The sequence below is a fragment of the Podarcis cretensis genome, assembly GCF_951804945.1.
Source record: "Podarcis cretensis genome assembly, chromosome: 3".
Taxonomy (NCBI): Eukaryota; Metazoa; Chordata; class Lepidosauria; order Squamata; family Lacertidae; genus Podarcis; species Podarcis cretensis.
In genome coordinates, this window is record NC_137172.1 from 7,538,457 (window position 1) to 7,548,438 (window position 9,982).

The 9,982-nt window shown below is 42.9% G+C and overlaps 1 long non-coding RNA gene across 1 annotated transcript; it reads right to left on the reverse strand.

Moving 5' to 3' along the window:
• Positions 1-1,296: 1,296 nt before the first annotated feature.
• Positions 1,297-4,756, reverse strand: LOC307212103. The gene is made up of 3 exons (XR_013836828.1): positions 4,672-4,756; positions 2,437-2,560; positions 1,297-1,469 (listed from the first exon to the last, which is right to left on the reverse strand). It is a non-coding gene; the product is annotated as an uncharacterized lncRNA (long non-coding RNA).
• Positions 4,757-9,982: the final 5,226 nt, after the last annotated feature.

A 9,982-nucleotide genomic window follows, 5' to 3' on the forward strand; every position in this document is an offset into this window, starting at 1 on the left:
GCCTCCAGGTCCCAGCTCACAGAGGACCAACGCTAGGCTGTAGTTATGTACAAAAGTCTTTATTGAGGTTCAGTTTCCATTTTAAAGCCGCAGCGTGCAGCTCTACGTCTCGACCTTAGACCGGCGAAGTCCCGTCTGAGTCTCCTCCCCTTCCACACCAGTTTAAGACTCTCGCTTTGCTCCACCTCTTTCTAAGTTCCTTTCTCCTCTGGGCCCTCCTGCCCGCTAGGGTCTCATCCTTCCTGGACTCCTCTGACGCTGACCCTGACGATTCTTGCCCCTCCTTCCGGCGGGCTTTAGGACCTGGTTCCCTATCCGGGCTACCTTCTGTGCCGCTCGCCTGTACCTTTGAACTTGGCGCGCGCGCCCAGCCTGCAACTTTCCTCTTGACCGTTAACTCGCTCTCCGATGGAGGCGTGGTCAACCCTGACTCATCTTCTCTCGCTGGTGGTGCATATGTGGGCTCTGACACCTGGAACTCCTCCCCCCCACTGCGCTCTGGTGGGGAAGCTGGTCCTGATTTCCAACTGCTGCTCTGGGAGTCCCCGCTGGCCCCTTGCTTCTGGGGTGTCCCCCTTGGCTCGCCCCTTGCCTTGCCCATCGGCGCCCCCTTCTGTGAATCTTCCGATTCGCTGGAGAGGCTCATGGAATCTCTCGGGCTGCTGTCATATTCTCCTACGCTGCCCTCGGATTGCTCCCCCTCGCTCTCCATCTCTTCTCCTCCCTGTGCTCCCACTGAGTCCCTGACATTAACTATTTATTTTTTTAATTTTGGGCCGAGAGGGTGTTGGTTTGGGTGGCTTAGGCTTCCCAGGAGGCCTCCTGGTGGGTCTTGGTGGTTTTCCGATGGGTCCATGAGGGTTGGCCAGTTGAATCATAAGTTTGCTGTTATTTCATTCTGCAACTCCCTACTACTTAGGGACACATACCTAAGGTGGCCAATAGCTTGCCTTGGGTGAGGACAATATCAAAAGTGGGTGGAGCAAAACCCAAGTGGGTGGGTCCACCTCGTCCTCCTTTCTCTCTTCTTTTTACCTTTTCTCTCTCTCATACACACACACACACACACACACAGAAACATTCAACCAAATTTATCAAACACAAAGGCCACACATCACCCACCTTTACACATGATAAAAGAGCTCCTAAAACAATGTGTCATGTTTTGCAACTGGCAGCCCATTATCTGGGAGATGCCGAGAATCGGTGATTTGATTCAATTAAGTAGCCTTTTTCGTTTGTTTCCTTTTAATTTTATTTATCTTTTCAAATAACATGTATGATGGAGTTATTAATCCTTTTCAGTGACAGGCTGAATTATTATTATTTTCTATTAAGGGGAAGTCTTGGACCAGTAGGGTCCTGGTTTGATTATCTTATGCTTCTTGGCGGGTGTACGATGTCGATTGCCGGGTCTTTGTGACTTTCCGATGGGTCCATGAGTTTTGGCCCGTAGAATCAAGTCACGTCTGTCAAAGAGAGACAATTTGGTATATTAGTTTGCTGTTATTTCATTCTGCAACTCTCTACTACTTGGGCTTTTCTTTTTCTTTGATACTCATTTTTTTCCGGTGTCTTCTCCTAGCATGTAACAAAATTCAGTAAGAATTGGAAGGAGACAGGGATTTGGGCAAATTCCCTGCAATAAAAGAACATTGTGAAGCAGCACATACCACTGCTACCTCAGTGTTGAGAGAAGGCATTGATCCTGTGGAGTGGGATGTCAGAAAGGAAGGAGAGCCAGGCAGCATTGGGTCTACCTTCTACTGGGAAGATGCAGCTGGTGGACATATGGTAATGGCGCTTTTACACTTTGTCAGCTTGAAGTCTGCCCAATACCTGCCTGGTGACCTGTCCCCTGACATCCCTGGATCCCTCTGGGTCATCCAACCTGATTCATGGATTTCTCAACCCAAGCTCAGCCTGAATCCCTCTCAATGGACCCAACTTGTCTTGGGATTTGGCTGAATCTGGTGCACAGTCCAATGAAAGACACTTAAAAGCATAATCTCAATGAGTGATCTCTCGGTTGCTAGGGACTAGGTCTTTCAGCAGTCAAATATCAACGTAAACACTGTGAACTGGGTTGGCCACATTGACAGCCTCACCCAGGTCTCTTCTGCCAGTTGTAGAATCTGAAACTGAGTTGGACACTATAGGTGCTCTTCCATATTGTTTACTTAAGCACTTATTAAATATTATAGTTTTTGTCATCTAATAGGTTTATGAATTATTATTTTTTTACCATTCTTCAAACGACTACACAGTTTATTTGAATAGATGAGTAGTGTTATTATGAAAGAGATTGTAGTTCATTCCTGGGGGTAACAACTTTTTAGCACAACCATTTTGGACTCAAACATTCTTTTTGACACATGAAACATTGCTCATTAATGACACATTCATTTATTTAGTGCTTTTGATTTTTGTTCTCACCGCTCGCAGCAAACCCATCTCTCACTGCAGATGTCGATGGCCTCAAATGCATCCGGGCACCACAAGAGGGCGCAGTGGCCCCCAAAGGCAGTGCAGAGGATCTGTAGTGATATCATAGCAAAACCTATTCACATGAGAACAAAAACAACAAATGGAACAGGACACCAGTGTGGTGTAGTGGTTAAGAGCGGTAGACTCGTAATCTGGGGAACCGGGTTCGCGTCTCCGCTCCTCCACATGCAGCTGCTGGGTGACCTTGGGCCAGTCACACTTCTTTGAAGTCTCTCAGCCCCGCTCACCTCACAGAGTGTTTGTTGTGGGGGAGGAAGGGAAAGGAGAATGTTAGCCGCTTTGAGACTCCTTCGGGTAGTGATAAAGCGGGATATCAAATCCAAACTCTTCTTCTTCTCTTCTTCTATTCATTCATTCATTATTTCCTTTATTACACCCAAAGGTGACAGCGTGGTTCACAATATGAAATAATACAAAATCCCTAATATTAAGCTGCTCTTTCTACCTCTAATGCAACTGCCAATGGTGTTTTCTGTATACAGTGCCCTTGAGTGGGTGGAAGGGGGGGCACACAAAACAATTCAAGAGTGGCTGGGGCAATCCAGCCAGATGGGTGGGGTATAAATAATAACATTATGGTTATTATTCTTAAAAAAAATAAGTTGTTAGTAATAAATAATTATAAAATAAAATAACATTTAATTTAATAATTCTAATTTTAATATTAATACCCCTCCCATCTGGCTGGGTTGCCCCAGATATTTTGTACCATATAAAGCCATAATAAAACATCAAGCATTAAAAACTTCTTCATACAGTTCTGCCTTCAGATGTCTTCAAAAAGTTCTGTAGTTCTTTATCTCCTTGACATCTGATGGGAAGGCATTCCACAGGGAGGGTTCCACTAACCCTAACCAGAGACACATTCTGCCTGTTTACAAAACCTTCTTAACAACCAATAAGGTTTGTGAGGAAGGAGACAATATTCTAAATGATTGGGGCCAAGGTCATTTAAGACTTTAAACACTGTTGTGAGCACTTTAAATTGGACCTAGAAATGTTCAACAACCATGGTTGTTGAACCTAAAGTAATACAAGTGGAGAAAGAGAGAGCCCCAGCCTTACAAAGGCAATTTGATGATTACAAGTTGTTGCCCTCTATGATTGAATTCAGAGAAAGTCAGATTGGAACCCTGCTTGGACTAGAAAGTTGGATAGATCATTTCATGCAGGGATTCACTGACCTCACTGACCTTTGGGATCTGGACCTAGGTCAGGAGGAAATTGGAGTTGTGGGGATCTTCAGATGTGGAGGGATTTTGAAACATGTCCTGAAATATCATTTGGATTTTAGTTTTAACCATGGAGATTTGGCTGACCTGTCGAGAAGGAATAAAAACATTGCTAGGTCGGAGCTTCCACGAGATCTACTCTTTGGTATCAAAGGAAGGAAATTAAGAACAAGATTAGCAGAAGACAAAGTAAAGTGCATGTATAAATATGAAGAAGACCTGCAGAAGGGACTTGAAAAAGAGTTAAGAGCCTCGGACAGAAGATCACCAGGTTGATGGACTATATGGAACTGACGGAAATGACTGGCAGAATCCGAGACCAGGGAGAAGAGACGGTGGAAGAAGATTGGAAAAAGTTTAAAGTTTATTTATAGAAATATTGTAAAATTAATGAGTGTTAGAAAAATGTTGGAATGAAATTATATGGCTTTAGTAAAAATGTTATAAGGAGTTAAGCATAAATAAGTATTATAGTATTAATGGAAAATAAGGTTAAAATAAGTTAAGATAATTATATGACAGGAAAAAGTGAAAGATGGAAAGGATTTGCTGAAACAATTAATAAAAGTGGAATACAAAAAGGGAGGTGAGAGGAAGTCGATGAAACGAGGGAATGGGGGATGGGGCATTGGAATGGTATGGTGTATGTTTTTGAATTGTTTTGGTTCTGTTTTGTTTAGTTTAATGCGTTAATGTTGTGTGGTGTATTGTTTATATATTGTACTGTATTGTTTTTTCTTTCTTTTGTCTTTTCCTTTTTTTCTTCTTTTCTTTTTCTTCTTGTTTGTAAGGTTTAAGAGTAATAAATATTATTAAAATAAATAAATAAATTGGACCTAGAAATGAACTGGCAATCAACGGTACACAATACTTGGTTGTAGTGTAAATCTGGGAGGTTTTCCTTTTATCTAGAGGTGATGAAAGAACTTACTCGGATCTGAAAAGAGCAGCAAGACAAGAAAGTACCAGGTCTTCATAGCTTTGATAGGTCAAGGTCAGATCTTTGGTGAAGCGGCTTCTTGTACCTAGGAAGTAGAAACCAAGGGTGAAACAGGAGTCTTTTGGGGGGTTCCTCCATCCTCCTGTGTCCTTTAGGTGGTAAAGGTAAAAGGTAAAGGTACCCCTGCCCGTACGGGCCAGTCTTGACAGACTTTGGGGTTGTGCGCCCATCTCACTCAAGAGGCCAGGGGCCAGCGCTGTCCGGAGACACTTCCGGGTCACGTGGCCAGCGTGACAAAGCTGCATCTGGCGAGCCAGAGCCGCACACGGAAACGCCGTTTACCTTCCCGCTGGTAAGCGGTCCCTATTTATCTATTTGCACCCGGAGGTGCTTTCGAACTGCTAGGTTGGCAGGCGCTGGGACCGAGCAGCGGGAGCGCACCCCGCCGCAGGGATTCGAACCGCCGACCTTTCGATCGGCAAGTCCTAGGCGCTGAGGCTTTAACCCACAGCGCCACCTGCGTCCCTTCTTTAGGTGGTAGAACTCTGTAAATTGCAAGTTATTGAGCTATTCAATCCATCAGAGTGGGCTTATTTATTTTCAAGAAATCAAGATTATCCCCACAAATTTCTCTTTCTGCTAAAAATGCAGGCGGACCTTGCATATTATATGAATGGCTGCACACTAGGAATATGCATATAATCCTTTGTAGATGGGAGCAGACTCACCTGCCCCAAGACAGCAAATACTGGCTGCCATTGTATTCCCACAAGGCAAGAGAGTGCCTTGGGTGGGAGGGGCAGGAGAATTTGTGGTGACATCTTTGTAGCTTCCATCCAGTTCTGAACTTATTGCTCTGTACCAGAAGCCTTGGATAGTGATTCCTGAGTGTTCTGTCTGCTGCTCTACCTGTACTGTTATTTGGCTAAATAATTAAGGTCCTCTGCATCCATGCATATTTTTGGTAGGAGGGAGGAGGGAGGCCAAAGGTCGTGTGATTTTCTGCTTGAACTATAAGAGAATTATGTAATCAATGATCTGTTCCTGAAGTGAAGTTATGGTGCCACATTGTTCTGAAAGCAAAGATTATAATGTGCAGAACTCATGAACTTTGCTTCATGAGAAGCATTAGAGTTAGATTGAAATTATTAGGATTTTAATGGAGTGCATCGGAGCAAATGCTATCTGTTCTTTGAATTGTTTTTAAAAGGGCTCTTTGTTTTTATAATATAGATTTTCCCCTGTGTACAGATCATTCCTATCCAGGAATCAATTGAGTTTTAACTCTCTTAGAATTCATAGAATCATAAAATCGTCCAGTTGGAAGGGATCCCCAAGAGACATTTAGTCCAATCACCTGCCATGCCAGAATCTCAATTTTCATTTCTATGCCAATTCATATTTTAAAAAATAAATAAATCTCAGTGTATTTGTAGACTGGGAATTGACCCATTTTTAGAGCTATGTTAAAGGTGGGTAACTTTTAGCCCTGCAGAGATTGCTGGGCTCCAGTTCCCATCATCCCACCCCTTTGGCTTTGATGACTGGAGTTGATCAGTGCTGGTGTCCAACAATATTTGGAGGTCCATTGGTTCCTCACTCCTAACTTAGACAACTGGTGAACTGGCATGGCCATTTCTGTGTTTTCATTGGGTAGAGGAAGAATTGTGAATTGTTTCTTGGGAATGGAAAATTTTCTTTCTATAATAACTATTTTCCTTCTGCAATAAATTTAAAAATTTTTCAAGAGTGGCTGCAGGAATAGTGCATCTTTGTCTCTTACCCCTTTAACTGTATCTAACAGTGGGGTGGGGCTCAGGGGACAGTTCCTGCTGCCCAGAGCTTCCTTTTTAGACTGCCCCTTAGAAAGATCCTAGCACTATAGCAATAGCACCATTCACTGGGTGTTTGGGATGAATCATACACTAATTAGTGCTTTTTCCAACATCTCAACATAAAGGGGTAAATGTGTCACTAGCAAAGCATGAGTGAGTTCAAAACAAAAGAAGTAAAACCTTCTTCTTCCCTAAAGCAGAATGTCTGTACATAAGAAAAGGCTGCTTAAATGGCTCTTCTATTCCAGCATGCTGTTCTCACAATGGCTGCCCAGATGCCCATGGGAAATCTGCAAGCAGGGCATAACTGTCCACCCAACAACTGGTACTCAAAGGAATACTGAACATATCTATAGTACTGCACAAAGATCACTGGCATGGTGTCCCCAAACCATACCTCCCCCGCCTAGCCACTTGAAAGTCTACCATTAAAAAGGGGGAAAGCTCTCCAGATCTTACCAACTCATTCACCTGTTTGCCTACAAGTCCCAGTCCTCACTAGAGATGATCAGCTCGGCATATCAGCAAAAAGTGCACTATGTTTTTCCTTATATGCACATCATAGGTTTTATTTCCCTCAGCACCTGTTATGCCTGGGGCCAAAATCACCAGGTGAATATTCCCCTACAGTTCTGGGATACTGTTGGTCATTGGGCAAGAGGCTTTACTAAGGGAGCCTAGAATTCTCCAATGTTGACTCCAGTTATATTTTGTATGCCATGTAAAGCAAGAATGATGGCGCTTTTCAGAAGGTAGGTCCTAATAAACACTAAACTTCACAGTCATGTGTTGTTTCCAGATATTGCCAGACTAAGTGAGTTTCAACTTTTCTTTTTCCATTTCTAGTGGCTACACACCAGCTTTCTCCCAACACTTTATAGAAAAAGCAGATATTATTTTCTGGTCTTTCAGGAGGTGAAGAGGGCAGATGGCATACATGAAAATGGCGTCACTGAACCTAGAGTTGATGATTCCCCAAACAGAGGTGAGATGTCTTGCTATCACCTGGTGCCTCTGAAAAGTCTGGTGATCAGAAATTAATATGCATAAATACAAGGAAAAAAGTGAGCCATCCAGCTCATATCCCACAGCATCTCCTCCCTATGCGCTCTGGTTTTCTTTCCCGATTTCCTTGTCTCGAGTTGGTAACTGTTATCACTATTTCCATCCTGAAATGTCCACCTACTGTTGATCCCTCCCCTTCATCCCACTACCTTTCCCCTTCTCTTCTGACTTCCATTTAATTCCCTCCTTTGTCATAGAGTGTGGTGGCAAACAGGCCTGAAATGTACAAGGGCCAGCTCAGATGCAGCATATCACTTAGGAATACTGAAGCTATGGAATTTCTCCTATTCATGATTACCACTAGCTGGTTTAGTTTGTTTGTTTTTTTTTAAAAAAAGTTTAGACAAAAGGTCTGTATAGTTAAAGCTATGGTTTTCCCAGTAGTGATGTATGGAAGTGAGAGCTGGACCATAAAGAAGGCTGATCACCAAAGAATTGATGCTTTTGAATTATTGAGCTGGAGGAGACTATTGAGAGTCCCATGGACTGCAAGAAGATCAAACCTATCCATTCTTAAGGAAATCAGCCCTGACTGCTCACTGGAAGGACAGATCCTGAAGCTGAGACTCCAATACTTTGACCACCTCATGAGAAGAGAAGACTCCCTGGAAAAGACCCTGATGTTAGGAAAGATGGAGGGCACAAGCAGAAGAACACAACAGAAGATGAGATGGTTGGACAGTGTTCTCGAAGCTACCAGCATGAGTTTGACCAAACTGCGGGAGGCAGCAGAAGACAGGAGTGCCTGGCGTGCTCTGGTCCATGGGGTCACGGAGAGTCAGACATGACTAAACGACTAAACAACAACAATGATATATTGAGACTCATGGAATGCATTTTTGTGATAACAGATTACACGACTCTCGAGAGTCAACACCATGCCAATTCCTAGAATTGCTTCCATAGTCATCATGGTACAGGATGAGCCATAAAAGGAGATCACGGTATTCAACATGTGCCTTATCGTTTTTATCCAGGTAATGTAGAGTGTTGTTAGATTCTAATTTGCTGAATGTTCTCTTACGTGTTATGATGTAAAAAAATCCTATATATATTTGCTACGCCCTGCGTTCAGGGCTCAGACTTTGGGAAATTATTCCTCTGAGTCAGCTTGCTAGCAAGTACTTTAAAATAAATTTTCTGAACTTCTCCATTGCTGTGTAGTGTCTTACTTTCATTCTGAAGGATTTGCAACAATATGGAGGCTCAGTGCTTACCAGCCCCGATGGTTGCATTTAGCCTCTTGTTAGAGATGGTTTGGAGACTTCAGCTGGTGCAGAATTCACTGGCTTGGTTGCTCACCAGGGGAAGACAGTTTGAGCATATCACACCGATCCTGGTCTGACTGTACTGGCTGTATTCCCACAAGGCAAGAGAGTGCCTTGGGTGAATGTGCTATGCTCGATCATCCAAAGGTTGGTGGGAGGGGCAGGAGAATTTGTTGCAACATCTTTGTAGCTTTCGTGCAGTTCTGAACTTATTGCTCCAGACCTGAAGCCTTGGATAGTGATTCCTGATTGCTCAGTCTGCTGCTCTGTCTGTATGGCTACCTGGCTGAATCATTAAGGTCCTCTGCATGTATGCATATTTTTGGTTGGAGGGAGGCCATTTCTATTGCAAGCAGAGTGTAATAAAGAAAGGTTGTGTGCTTTTCTGCTTGAACTATGAGAGAATGATATAATCAATGATCTGTTACTGAAGTGAAGTTATGATGCCACATTATTCTGAAAGCAAAGATTACAATGTGCAGAACTCATGAACCTTGCTTCATGAGAAGCATTAGAGTTTTATTGAAATATTTAGGATTTCAATGGAGTGCATCAGACCAAATGCTATCTGTTCTTTGAGTTGTTTTTAAAAGTGCTCTTTGTTTTTATAATATAGATTTCCCCCTGTGTACGGATCATTCCTATCCAGGAATCAATTGAGTTTCAACTCTCTTGGAATTCACAGAATCATAAAACTGTGCAGTTGGAAGTGATACCCAAGAGACATTTAGTTCAATCACCTGCAATGCCAGAATCTCAACTTTCATTTCTATGCCACTTTATATTTTGGCAAAAAAAACCCCTCAATTTTCTTAGTATTTTGAGGGCCACATGTTCCTCACTCCTTGCTTAGACAACTGGCCAACCCACTACACCTAACTCATTTCAAGCTGATGAAAAGGAAAGGCCATTTCTGTGTTTTCAATGGGGAGATGAAGAATTGTTAATTGTTTCGTGGAAATGGGAAATGGTGCTATATTCCACCCCTCCTTTTCCTTCCATATTAGTTTAAAAAAATTCTCAAGAGTGACTGCAGGAGTGGCGGCTCATTGTCTCTAACCCCTTCAACTATCTAACATTGGAGTGGTCAGAGAAGAGTACCTGCTGCCCATAGCTTTCTTTTCAGACTGTCCC